Source organism: Malus sylvestris, chromosome 5, assembly GCF_916048215.2.
Source record: "Malus sylvestris chromosome 5, drMalSylv7.2, whole genome shotgun sequence".
Taxonomy (NCBI): Eukaryota; Viridiplantae; Streptophyta; class Magnoliopsida; order Rosales; family Rosaceae; genus Malus; species Malus sylvestris.
Genome location: NC_062264.1, coordinates 22,613,160 through 22,627,951, shown reverse-complemented (window position 1 = coordinate 22,627,951; position 14,792 = coordinate 22,613,160). Strand labels below are relative to the sequence as shown.

General features: G+C 37.2%; 1 pseudogene; it reads left to right on the top strand.

Annotated features, from left to right (window-relative positions):
• The window catches only part of LOC126622660 (uncharacterized), a 28,232-nt pseudogene extending 14,748 nt beyond the window's left edge, over nt 1-13,484 (top strand).
• The last annotated feature ends 1,308 nt before the right edge of the window (nt 13,485-14,792 follow it).

Genomic DNA, 14,792 nt, shown 5'->3' with positions numbered 1-14,792 from the left:
ATTTTCAATTTTTGATCAAGGTCCTTGGTATTAATAAAATCATTAATTATTTCAATAATAAAATATTTTTTATTTCTAAATATATTCATTTAATGTTAAAAATATTACAATTAGTATATTTATATATAGAGAGTTTTAACAAAACACTTCCGGTATTGTTCACTTGTAACGAAAAATCACATTTTTACCTTTAACTGTCACTATTCACTACACCTTTAATGACACACCCCAACCCGAATCAGGGCATGATGGCCGTCACGTGAGGGTGACGTAGCCATGAGCACAGTGCAGAATCAATAATGATAATAGAGAATACGAATAAATAAAAGCCAAATTCATAAGAGTACTAGCTAAGGCAAGTACTAGAATATGTGCAAATACACAATCAAAGTGTGAGTAACCTAAGTTCAGTCCTGAAAAACAAGTACTAAATAGACGACACCCAAAGATGCCCTACATGTGTGATAATCTGTCAGAACCTCAAATCAATCCTCGTGAGCCACCAACGAACAAGCTTATCTAAAACCTAGAGGGGCGCAAAACAGAAACTTTGAGTGGGCAAAAACAAAGTTTTTCAAAACCATTTCATTTATCAAATGCTCTAAACCCTCGCCGTAAAACAAGTATAGCTTTCCAAAAAATAGAATATAAATATATATATATATATATGTATATATATATATGTATATATATATATATATGTATATATATATATGTATATATACATTCAATTCATGCTCCACATATCCATATTCATAAGTATGCCATGCCAAAATATAAAATAGAATAAGTAACTCAGGTGAAAATAAATTCATGGAAAAATAACATATTAGCCGGAACCTCTGCAGAAGTCTGTACGGTTGAATTCATAGCTCATTTCTCAATCTAACCAGAGTCACTGTAAGTGACCTATACGGCACTACACTGCACATGAGTCGGAACCACTGCAAAAGTTTGTATGACAAGATTGGGTGTAGTATAGTTATGCTCAATGCTATGCTCTCATGATAGCTGAGCGATAAGTCGCTAGTCACCTACGAGTCGGAACCACCTATGATGGTTTGTACGACAAGACTGTGCACCTAAATTGGATCCAATGTGAGCATATGGTGTGGGAGGTGACGTTATAAACAAGTCTGTGCCATATCTCTGGCTAAATCACAATCACTCGGGGTGCAGGTTTATAAGCTCTTAATCACGTCTCACATTATCAATATCTCATATAACAAACATAACTCACCTGATACTTACCTGAGCGTCCACAACACCAATTCATATTATGCATCATATACTAATTCATATGTTGAATATAAATTTTTATGCATGGCATTTCAAAGCATACTTTCATTTAAACACATTTTCTGGGAAAATATCAAGTATATAATTATATACTGAAAACCAAAAGCCCATTCACTAGTATGTCGAAGGGTCGTAGCCCCCGAGTCGCCCTTGACTGCGCTCGTCCTCGGGATAGGTCTTACCTATATGCAAAATAACTGAATAAACGTTATTTAAAGCACATAACCAATACTAGCTAATAACTTCTCATATATTGCTCAAATTGGGTGTTTAGATATACCAACATGATCTACACAACCTCACGAACATCCCCATATTTTTAGAAAAATTTTCCGACGTCACACGCGCTAGCAAGTGCACAACAACATACGCGGCCACGCGTAGCAAATCCTAACGGAATCCCTAACTGCCGTTAGGAATATTCCGTCAAAATAAAGGAATATTTTGTCCAAATTACCTGACGCCGTTACCCTCCGTTAAGAATATTCCGTCAACTTTGATGGAATATTCTTCTTTCTTTTCTGGTGAACCTCGCCTATTGTCACCATCGCCGGAAAAGTGGAAAATGTTTAAACCTTCATTTCTCTTCCATTTTTCAACCAAATTCCATGAAACTTGAACCAAATTGAAGCTTAGGACGAATAGAACACAATCTTACCAATTTCAAGCTCCACAGATCACGGGATCTCGCTAGAGAAAGCATGATACTTCCGGCCAAATTTCAGACTCGCCAAACTCGACTACCCGACTTCCAAAATACCTCATTTTCTTCTCCGAGCTTCGTGAATACGTTATAAAGCTTCCTAAAGGCTTAAAAACTTCACATTTACGTGTGCATGAACAGTACCTCAAATTTGGGTTTTCTGGTTCTCGGGAAAACGAGGGTTTTACGTCTAAAGGAAGGTATGGTTGTGATCCTTAGCTTGCCAAGAACTCAAAGACACTGACTTTAGCCTCAATCCGTGCCTAAATGGAGTGGTTCAAGAATTGTTCGTACGCTTGTACGGATGTTGCAGAAAAGCGAGAGAGGGAGGAGAGAAAGAGAGTACACAAGGAAAGGGATAAATGTGTGTGTGGTCCTAGTTGTTTACTAACCCACAAAACAAAGTAACAAGCCTAAGTCTCCAAAAACTTAGGAAATATTAGAATTGTCCAACTTAGGTTACTCACACTCTGATTGTGTATTTGCACATATTCTAGGACTTGCCTTAGCTAGTACTCTTATGAATTTGGCTTTTATTTATTCGTATTCTCTATTATCATTATTGATTCCGCACTGTGCACATGGCTACGTCACCCTCACGTGACGGCCATCATGCCCTGATTTGGGTCAGGGTGTGTCATTAAAGGTGCAGTGAATAGTGACAGTTAAAGGTAAAAATGTGATTTTTCGTTAAAAGTGAACAATACCGGGAATGTTTTGTTAAAACTCCCTAAATATAAATTTAAATTTCCCACATTTGAAATTTGATCATACTTTGTTAAACAGTTCGGGATCTTTCTGCTTTTAACTACTTCCTGATCCTTTCTCTTCTTTCTACCTCACTCAAGGTTTTCTCATCCTTCTCGTCTTTTCATTTTATTTTGTTTTCAATCAGCTACTAGACCACCTATTCAATGGTTTCTTAAGGGTTTCTTGGACAATCTCTTTAGTAATCTCGTTCTTTAGTGTGTTCTAGAATGAAGGCTTTCTTCCAAAAATTGTTTGCGTTAGATGACGCTGATTGCTTTAGACGAGTGAACGGCAAATACTGTACGAAACCAACTAGTTCTTCGTTTTCATGGTTTGCGCTCTGTTTGACTTCTGTAAAAAAACAATTAGGACCGAGGAACGAACGTGTCTCGGTCGTAAGTTCTCCAGGCCTTGTGACATGATGGGTGAATTTGAATGTTCTTGTGATGGACGAGAAATTGGTAGGGTCGAGATACTCGCATGTGATGGTTATGATGAATGTGTAATGGATTTGGTTATCAGTGTTGTGATACATGATGTGAGTGTGTATGATGAATCGCATCAATTCTAACGAACTGGTATTGGGGATTGATTTGATAAGAAACTCAAATATAAACTAAAATAATCTAAATAAAACATCAAATTTCTCGTGCCATTGTTTTGGTGCTTGTTTCTACTCAAACTATTTAAATTTCCAACAATACCCCACATTTGAGTTGAAATTTCATTCAAACTCCAATAATCACCCCACATTTGAATGCAAATGTAAATGCAAATGGATGACTAGGCTGCCTAAAACTGAGAGAGAATAAGCATGATATGCATCGGGTGAAGTGTCTTTTGGACTTGAACTTACCCTAGTGAAAACATATCGGGTTTACTTGGTGACGCAGTGGATGTGGAAGATCTTGAACTGTTCACCACAGTAGTAAACCAAGACAATATGCTACACACATATCATGTCTGCCACATGTTAATTCATACGGTTGTGTTCATTTCGGCCCTGAACAGATCCCGGATTTCGTAGGAGCTTTAGAGAATTTAGCCATGTCAATTCTCACAAATGTGGCCCCATTTACTCTTATATAGGTGACATTAATTAAGAATAGTCTGTCATATTCCTCTTGATAACAAGATATTAATGTCATTAAATGTATAAAACATAACCCATTAAACGTCAACAGACAACACACATTGTATCATAAGAATGGGTTTGTGTGTTCAACTTTTGAATCAAACTCAACCAGTTTGCCTATTGAACCTAGACCATGGGATCTCCAATCAGCTAGGTTAGGTATCCGCCCAGTTCGATTCATTGAATTGGCTTGAGACCCATTCCCCTCGATGTAAATAATATTTACTCTCTTGGTAGGCCTTTTGTCAAAGGATCATCTATATTTTCCTTTGACTTCACATAATCAATGGATATTATTCCGTTGGAGAGCAACTTCTTAAGAGTATTATGTCGACGCCTGATATGACGTGACTTTCCATTGTATACATGACTTTTGGCCCTTGATTGCGCGGCCATATTATCACAATGTATACATATAGCCGTTACCGGCTTTGGCCATATTGGAATATCCTCTAGAAATTTTTTGAGCCACTCGGCTTCTTCGCCAGCCAAGTCTAAAGCTATAAACTCGGACTCCATGGTGGACCGAGCTATACATTTCTGTTTAGAGGATTTCCATGATATTGCTGCACTTCCCAAGGTAAAAACATATCCACTTGTCGACTTGGATTCTGTAGTGTCAGAAATCCAATTGGCATCACTGAAGCCTTCTACAACAGGTGGATATTTTGTGTAGTGTAATCCGTAGTTAAGTGTATTTTTCAAATACCTTAACACTCTTACTAAAGCATCCCAATGCTCTTGTGCTGGATTACTTGTATATCTACTAAGCCTACTTACTGCATAAGCTAAGTCGGGTCTAGTTGAATTCATCAAGTGCATTAGACTTCCAATTACTTGAGAATATTCAAGTTGAGATATGGCATCGCCTTTATTTTTCTCTAACTTGCATCCAGCATCAAAAGGAGTTGCAGCAGGTTTGCAGTCAAATTGACCAGACCATCGTAATATTTTTTCTGCATAATGGGATTGTGTAAGAACATATCCTTCACTATTTCTCTTAATTTGAATTCCTAAAATGACATCGGCTTGATCTAAGTCTTTCATGTCAAAACTGGAATTCAACATTTTCTTTGTTTTGTTTATGATATCTTTATTTCTTCCCATTATGAGCATATCATCCACATACAAGCAGACAATAACACAAGTTTTATCATTACTCTTAATGTAGACACATTTATCAGATTCATTTATTTTGAACCCATGTGTCAACAAAGTATGATCAAATTTCTCGTGCCATTGTTTTGGTGCTTGTTTAAGTCCATATGGTTGAGGAGGTATTACATGAGAAGGATCTGAGACATAATGTCGAAGCATTGAAACATGAAACACATCATGCACTTTGGACAACTTTGGAGGCAACTCAAGCCTGTAAGGAACCTTACTGACTCGCTCGGTGATCATATATCGTCCAATGTACCTAGGACTCAGTTTTCCTTTCTTGCCAAACCGCACAACACCTTTCCATGGTGATAGCTTTCGAAATACCCAATCACCTAAATTATATATCCGGTCAGTGGCATGCTTGTCTGCTAAGCTCTTCTTTCGATCCTGGGCCGCTTTCAGGTTAGACTTAATCACTTGAATATTCTGAGTAGTCTCCTCCACTATCTCAGGACCCACTAAAACTCTTTCACCCACCTCTGACCAGCATAATGGCATTCGATAAGACTTGCCATAGAGTGCCTCAAAAGGTCATACCAATACTCGAATGGTAACTGTTGTTGTAGGCGAACTCCATCAAATCCAAATGATCATGCCAGCCATCGTTAAATTGCAGCACTGAAGATCTCAGCATATCCTCTAACTTCTGAATAGTTCTCTCAGACTGCCCATCTGTTTAAGGATGATATGTCGTACTATAAAGTAATCTCGTACCAAGAGCTTCCTGGAACGCTACCCAGAAATTAGAAGTGAATTTAGGATCTCGATCTGAGATAATATCAACTAGAACACCATGGTACTTCACAATCTTCGATATAAATAACTTAGCTAATCGGCTTAATGAGTATTTTTCCCTCACTGGAATAAAGTGTGATGACTTAGTGAGCCGATCAACTATCACCCAAATGCCATCATAACCATTTTGTGTTCGAGGAAGCTTGTACACAAAATCCATAGTAATATTTTCCCATTTCCACTGTGGAACGGGAAGTGGCTGCATCAATCCAAAATGTTTCTTTCTTTCTGCTTTAATCTGTTGGCAAATGGCACACCTACTCACATACTCGGCAATTTCTCTTTTCATACCTGGCCAATAATAAAATGGTCGAATGGTATGATACATCTTGGTACCTCCTGGATGCATATGCGCTTCATCAAGGATTTCTTTCTTTAACTCTACATTATTCGGCACATACATTTTGTTCTCTTGCATAAGCATGCCATCAGTTTCTCGAATTTTGAAATCTTTCTTCTTGCCTCGATTTCTTGCTTGAATTATTTCCCGGGTCTCTTCATCATTCATCTGAGCTTCAAGCACATGATCAATTGAAATTGGCCTAACTTGAAAATTCACAAGTAAGGCTTCCTCTTGATCTTCCACTCCTAACTCCACTCCAATGGACCTCAAATCGGCAAGAAGAGGAACATGACAATCATCATAAATGGCATTAAGTCTAGCTGAAGCCTTCCTACTAAGTGCATATGCCACTGTATTTGCACGACCAGGGTGATACTCAATCGTGCAATCATAATCGCTAAGTAACTCAATCCACCTCGGCTGCCGAAGATTTAGATCCTTATGAGTAAAAAGATATTGAAGACTCTTATGATCTGTGAAGATCTTACATTTCTCACCATAAAGATAACGTCTCCAAATCTTCAGAGTAAAGATGATAGCCGCTAACTCTAGATCATGAGTAGGGTAATTCTTCTTGTAAGGTTTCAATTGTCTCGAAGCATAAGCAATCACCCTACCATGTTGCATCAATACACAACCCAGACCATTCAAAGAAGCATCATTGTAGACCTTAAAATTACCACTATCATCTAGGAGTGCTAAAACAGGTGCATGAGTGAGATAATATTTCAACTGCTAAAAACTTTGCTCACAATTATCATCCCATTCAAACTTAACTTCTTTTCTAGTCAACCTCGTTAATGGCAAGACAATGACTGAAAAATCCTTAACAAACCGTCAATAATAGTCTGCTAGGCCAAGAAAACTCTGTACCTTAGTGACGGTTCGAGGTTTCTCCCAATTCTCCACAGCTGCCACTTTTTGAGAATCCACATGAATACCTTGAGCAAAAATGACATGTCCCAAAAATGCCACTTGATCTAACCAGAATTGGCATTTGCTGAACTTAGCATATAACTAATGTTCCCTCAAACTTTTCAACACCAATTTAAGATGTCTAGCATGCTCTGCTTTAAACTTAGAGTATACCAGAATATCATCAATGAAGACAATGACAAACCTGTCCAAATATGGCTAGAATACTCAATTCATTAAATCCATGAAAGCTATTGGTGCATTAGTTAACCCGAATGGCATCACAAGAAACTCATAATGTCCATATCGAGTCTTGAATGCTGTTTTCGGGACATCTTCACTTTTAATCTTCAACTGGTAGTAACCGGACCTCAAGTCAATCTTAAAGAACACACATGCACCTTAGAGTTAATCAAACAAATCATCTATACGTGGCAATGGATAACGGTTCTTAATTGTTACCCTATTCAATTGCCTGTAATCAATGCATAGCCTCAAGGTTCCATCTTTTTTCCTCACAAATAAAACTGGAGCTCCCCAAGGTGAAGTACTAGGTTGAATAAATCCCTTATCAACCAATTCCTGCAACTGAACTTTCAATTCCCTTAATTCAGCAGGAGCCATTCTATATGAAGTTAAAGATATAGGATTCGTACTTGGAAGTAAATCAATAGTAAACTCTACGTCTCTATCTGGCGGCAATCTAGGCAAATCATCAGGGAACACATTCGGAATATGTCTGACTACTCGCACATCCTCCACACTACCAGGAGCATTAACGTTCAACACCACATGAGCCAAATATCCCTGACAACCTTTCGATAACAATCTTTTAGCTTTCATGGCAGAAATAACGCCATGCCTCACCTCGTTAGGCTCTCCTACAAATGTAACTTTGGGTAATCCAAGACGATGGAAAGTAACTGTCTTTCCATAGCAATCTATCTTGGCACGATTGCAGTGTAACCAATCAGTGCCCAAAATCACATCAAAATCAACAATGTCTAACGGAATAAGGTTAGCTGGCATAACAACATCCTCCACCATCACTGGATATCCTGGATATACCCGATCAACATAACACTTGTCCCCTATAGGCATAGAAAACTTTAAATCATATCCTAAAGTCCTAAAGGTGTAGGATGATGTTGCGTCATTTGAGCAAATGTATGAGAAACAACAGAATGCGTAGCACCACAATTAATCAATACTCTAGCAAAATGACCAAGAATATGTAATGTACCTATGATTAAATCAGGATTGTTCTGAGCATCTTGCAGTGTCATGTTATGGATACATCCCTGATTCTGATGTCGTCCACCACGACTTCTGTTAGGATGAATACCTCGTCCTTGTCTTGGTTGACCAGACTGCCTCGAAGATCCTACACTGCTAGCAGTAATCTCTACCTATTCTGTCCCCCTGGTACCACTGGGATCTACCTGCTGAATGTGGCTGATATGGCATAGAACATCCTTGATACTGAGGGTAACCACCCTTATAATAAGGGTTTTGCGAGTACTGATACTGCCATGTAATATAAGGAGCGGTGTCGCCCTGATAATGATAAGCACCCCCACGACCAGTTTGGGCATAACCACTAGGTCCTGAAGCTTGTTGGATCGACGCAGTTGGTGGTAAGGAAGGCTGTTGAGGCCTCTACTGATTCTGAAGGCAATGTGCAGCCATATGCCCTATCTGTCCACAAGTATAGCATGCATTGCTTCCTCTCCTACACTCTCCAAAATGTCTATTATTACACTTGCAGCATAAAGGAGTACCTGAACCACCAAAATCCCTCTGCCTCTGAAATCGTGGGCCTCCAGAAAATCTACCACCTATCCTCTATACATTAGAGCTCAAGCCTCCACTAGAAGAGCTGGAACTGACACCACTTCTCTTAAAACTCTAGGTCTTACGAGGTCCTTGAGATGATTGACCTTACCTTTATCATCTCGCCTATGATTCCTGTTCTTTTCTTCTTCATCTTCACTTTCACTAGGCATGTTCTCTGAGTCCCCAATCCGCAGTAAAACCTCAAAAAATTCCTGGTAAGTGGCACAAGGAGTCGATGTCGCTATAAAACGCCATTTCTTCTTAGTACCTAACCTGACACGACAGAGCATCTCAACCAGATTAACAGTAACCTCCGGATCATATCGAGACAAATCAGTGAACCTCCTGTAATACTCATTCGCTGTCATCTTTCCTTGTCTTATATGCATAAATTCTTGTTTCTTGTGATCAATATACTCAGGGGGAATAAACATTTTCTTAAACAACTGTTTGAACATGTCCCAATTAGCTGCTACCTCCGGTGACATTTGATAAGACTCCTGTCTCCACCAGGATGCAATCTCCGAACACAGAAACTAGGTAGTCATCTCAACCCACCAATCAGGAGGAAGATTCCCCTGACTCTGCATCACAAAGAAAGTCTTCTCGACATGATTAAGCCAATTCTCCGCTCCATCATGTCCTTTATTACCCATGAAATGATTCAGCTTCAGATTATACATAGTCACAAGAGGTGTCATTTGAGGAGGATGGAGCGAAGACTGAATGACATTAGCTATAGCTTCCCCTAACTGAGCAATATCAGGGAAACTAAGCTCAGCTGAGTGACGTGGCTATCTACGAAACAGCATAGTTTTGACAGGAGACATCACAATGATTAGATTATTCACAAGACATACAAGACTGCTAAACCTAGGCTCTGATACCAAACTGACACACCCCGACCCAAATCAAGGCATGATGGCCGTCACGTGAGGGTGACGTAGCTATGTGCACAGTGCGGAAGCAATAATGATAATAGAGAATACGAATAAATAAAAGCCAAATTCATAAGAGTACTAGTTAAGGCAAGTACTAGAATATGTGCAAATGCACAATTAGAGTGTGAGTAGCCTAAGTTCAGTCCTGAAAAACAATTACTAAATAGACAACACCCAAAGTTTCCCTACATGTGTGATAGTCTATCAGAACCTCCAATCAATCCTCGTGAGCCACCAACGAACAAGCTTATCTAAAACCTGGAAGGGCGCAAAACAGAAAGTGTGAGTGGGCAAAAACAAAGTTTTTCAAAACCATTTCATTTGTCCCAGAAATAGAATATAAATATAAATATATATATATATATATGTATATATACATTCAATTCATGCTCCACATATCCATATTCATAAGTATGCCATGCCAAAATATAAAACAGAATAAGTAACTCAGGTGAAAATAAATTCATAGAAAAATAACATATTAGCCGGAACCCCTGCAGAAGTCTGTACGGTTGAATTCATAGCTCATTAGTCAATCTAACCGGAGTCACTGTAAGTGACCTATACGGCACTACATAGCACATGAGTCAGAACCATTGCAAAGGTCTGTACGACAAGATTTGGTGTAATATAGTTATGCTCAATCCTATGCTCTCATGATAGATGTGTGATAAGTCACTAGTCACCTACGAGTCGAAACCACCTATGATGGTCTGTACGACAAGATTGTGCACCTAAATTGGATCCAATGTGTGGGAGGTGACATTATAAACAGGCATGTGCCATATCTCTGGCTAAATCACAATCACCCGGGGTGCAGGTTTATGAGCTCTCAATCACGTCTCACATTATCAATATCTCATATAACAAACATAACTAACCTGATACTTACCTGAGCGTGCACAACACCAATTCATATTATGCATCATATACTAATTCATATGCTGAATATAAATTTATATGCATGGCATTTCAAAGCATACTTTCATTTAAACACATTTTTGAGAAAATATCAAGTATATAATTATATACTGAAAACCAAAACCCCACCCACTGGTATGCTGAAGGGTCGTAGCCCCCGAGTCGCCCTTGACTGCACTCATCCTCAGGATAGGTCTCACCTATATGCGAAATAACTAAATAAACATTATTTAAAGCACATAACCAACAATAGCTAATAACTTCTCATACATTACTCAAATGAGGTGTTTAGATATACCAACGTGATCTACACAACCTCATGAACATCCCCATATTTTTAGAAAAATTTTCCAACGTCCCACGTGCCAGCAAGTGCACGGCAACATGCAAGGCCACGCGCATGGAATCCTAACGGAATCCCTAACTGCCGTTAGGAATATTCCGTCAAAATAAAGGAATATTTTGTCCAAATTACCTAACACTGTTACCCTCCATTAAGAATATTCCGTCAACTTTGACAGAATATTCTTTTTTCTTCTCCAGTGAACCTCGCCGGTCGTCGCCGTCGTCGGAAAACTGGAAAATGTTTAAACCTTCATTTCTCTTCCATTTTTCAACCAAATTCCATAAAACTTGAACCAAATTGATGTTTAGGACGAATAGAACACAATCTTACCAATTTCAAGCTCCAAAGATCACGAGATCTCTCCGAAGAAAGCACGATAATTCCGACCAAACTCGACTTCTCAACGTCCAAAACACCTCGTTTTTCTTTTCCGAGCTTTGTGAAGACGTTCTAAAGCTTCCTAGAGGCTTAAAATCTTCTGAAAACTTCACATTTACTTGTGCATGAACAGTACCTCGAATTTGGGTTCTCGAGAAAACGAGGGTTTTACGTCTAAAAAAAGGTATGGTTGTGATCCTTAGCTTGCCAAGAACTCAAAGACACTAACTTTAGCCTCAATCCCTGCCTAAATGGAGTGGTTCAAGAATTGTCAGTACGCTTGTACAGACGTTGCAGAAAATTGAGAGAGGGAGGAGAGAGAGAGAGTACACAGGGAAATGGATAGGTGTGTGTGTGGTTCTAGTTGGTTACTAACCCACAAAACAAAGTAACAAGCCTAAGTCTCCAAAAAAATAGGAAATATTAGAATTGTGCAACTTAAGTACATAATACACACAACACACCTTAATGTCCAAGGGTGATTTAGTAACTTCCTCGTTCGAGACCAATTAATGTTACAAAATTTTGGAACGGTCTGTGACATTTAAAAAGGGCTTTTCATTAAAAGGGAATTTTTTTTTTTACTTTTCGTTAGTTTTCCTTTATATTTATGGCTAAATTTTTTATCATATATTTTTATTTTTAGTTTGTACCCATTTTTAATTTGCAACCCAATTTTAATTTGTACCAATTTTCGTTCAATTTTAATTTTTTCCCATATATTAATTTCTTTTTGTGCCCATATTTTTTAAAGTTTTATTCGTATTTGTACCCACATTTTTTTATTTATTTTTACCCATATTTATTTTTGCTAAATGTACCCATGCGAATTATATGTACCCATTCATGTAATTTTTTCAAATTTTTAATCTTAAAATGTACTCATTCTTAAATATATCAATTTGTTATATGTAAAATGTACCATTTTTTTTATATAAAATCTATTCAATTTTTTTTGTAATCCATTTTTAAACTTATATGGGTACATTCTTTTTTCTTTGATTGAGAATGTATCCATGTTAAGTTTAATCAAAGAAATTTACTAATGTTATTAAGCCTAATATCTTCATTTTTTTTTTTTTTTTTTTTTGATTTTGAAGAATGTACCCATGTTTTGATACAATAATTTTTTGGTTAATTTTGATGAATGTACCAATGTTTATACACACACACACAATAGTATATTTATATTTTAATATTTTTAATCCAACAAATTATGGTTTTTTTTTATATTTAAAATCTTATTAATATAAACAAATAAAAATTTCAAATTTTAATTTAAAAAATATAGTAAAATACATAGAAATAAATTATCACATTAATTTCAAGGACTTGGATAAAAAATTGAAAACCAACAAGGTTTCAATCAAAGAATATTCATAGTTAGGGACCGTATCCAAAGTCTCCCTAAATTTTTTTATAGTTTTTAATGATCCAACTACAAAACAAAGTATAGATTCATTCAAATTTGAAGCACAGTTTCATGAAGCCATACTTTTATTTTTTGTATGCTTTATATTAACATTAAGCTATAACATTCAAAAATTTATCTGAATCCAGTTTTAAACTCATTAAACAGTTTATGGTTCCTAATTTATGTATTAAATTTTTAAATGAATGTACAAAATGTTCTTGGTGCTTGAAGATGAGACGAATGAAATCAATGCTCTGATTATTGGCAAATCAGGTGAAAAGGTTGCCATGGCCTGTAAAAATTTGGTCTTCAATCAAAGATGAGCATATCAAAAACAATTGCCAAGTAAGTTTCTCAGACTTATAGACCAGAGAAAAAAATTTCACCTCCGGTTTGGAAGCAGGAGAAATTTGTTATACTCAAATGATTTCCTCATCTACAATGTTTCTGAAGACCTGAGCATCCAGCCAACAACTCCACAGCCAATTAGCAGAGAAATTGCAATCTCTTCTACAACGATTTCATCTTCCATTGCACCTATTGAGACAAACTGGGGAATCATAGAAAAGAAAAGGAGAACTAGTTAGAAGAGCACTTTTTACAGCTTTTGAAAAAAGGTTATACTCTACATAACATTATTTTTAACTGCATCTCAAATTGATCTCAAACTAATCTAAATTTACTTTTCTGATGTTTTTAATATCTTTAACGCAATGAAACAGAAGACATCTCTAAAGCAGATGTGCAAGATTTCGATCAAGTTTCGATTAAGTTGTTGAGAAAAAAAAAAATCCTCCCTAACTAGCTCAACAACAGACCCTGCTGCACAGAAAAAAAAAAAACTAGGTGACTTTGTTTTCCTACTGCTTCTTCCATACTATAAATTTATTCATGTCCAAAGCTTATTCCATGTGTATTAACATTTTCTTTTCTTTTTTTTTTTCCAATTATCCAAATATTTTATCTACAGTGACTACTCAAAGGAATAAACTTGTGTTGGTGTACAGAGGATATTATTGTTGTGATTGGCTCATATTTTGAGATGGCAACAATGAAGTGACCTGTGTTTGCTTTCGATGGAAATATCACATGGTGTGGGCTGCATGAAAGTTGCAGACAAGCGCTGCAAAGTAAAAGCAAAAGTGGACAACAAGCCAAATGCCTTTCGGCTAGTAAACTAAACAAAGAAAAGTTTGGTGGACATCATCATGAGTAAAGACACAATGATGATGCTTGTAAGAAAATAGAAAAATGTGGTTGCTTTGCTTTTATGATTATGAAGAAATGTGATGATGGCTTGGCCTTTATTTAATACAAGGAAATGCTTGCATTATGTATGCTTAGAAAGTGGGAAGGTAAGCACCAGGAAAGCATCCAAGGTGGAGAGAGCATTCGGCTTTCCCATGGGAAAGGTTGAACATAGGTTGAGAGAAAATCAAGAGAGCTAGAGTGAAAAGTATTCTAGTGAAAGAACTCTTGGGGTAGAGTGAGGCTCTTAAAAATTCTATGAGTGGGTTTATAAGGGATTTGGGATTGGGTTATGTCGATTTAACTCATGTGTACTTGTACTGTTATTCTCATAGTGAAGAGCAATATCTCTCCGTGGACGTAGGCAGATTTTTGCCGAACCTCGTAAATTTCTCGGTATCTTTATTTCTTATATTTTATTCTGTTCAACTGAGTGTGATTCGGTGAGGTTGTAATCTGAATCTCGTTTTTCCACACTAACGAACGGGCCAAGGCACAACAATTGGTATCAAAGCATCGTTGGACGCTTGGTTTGTTGGAGGTCCATATTTGTTGTTCACCATGGAATTTTCAGTTGAGCAGTTTAATGGGAGAGGCAGTTTTA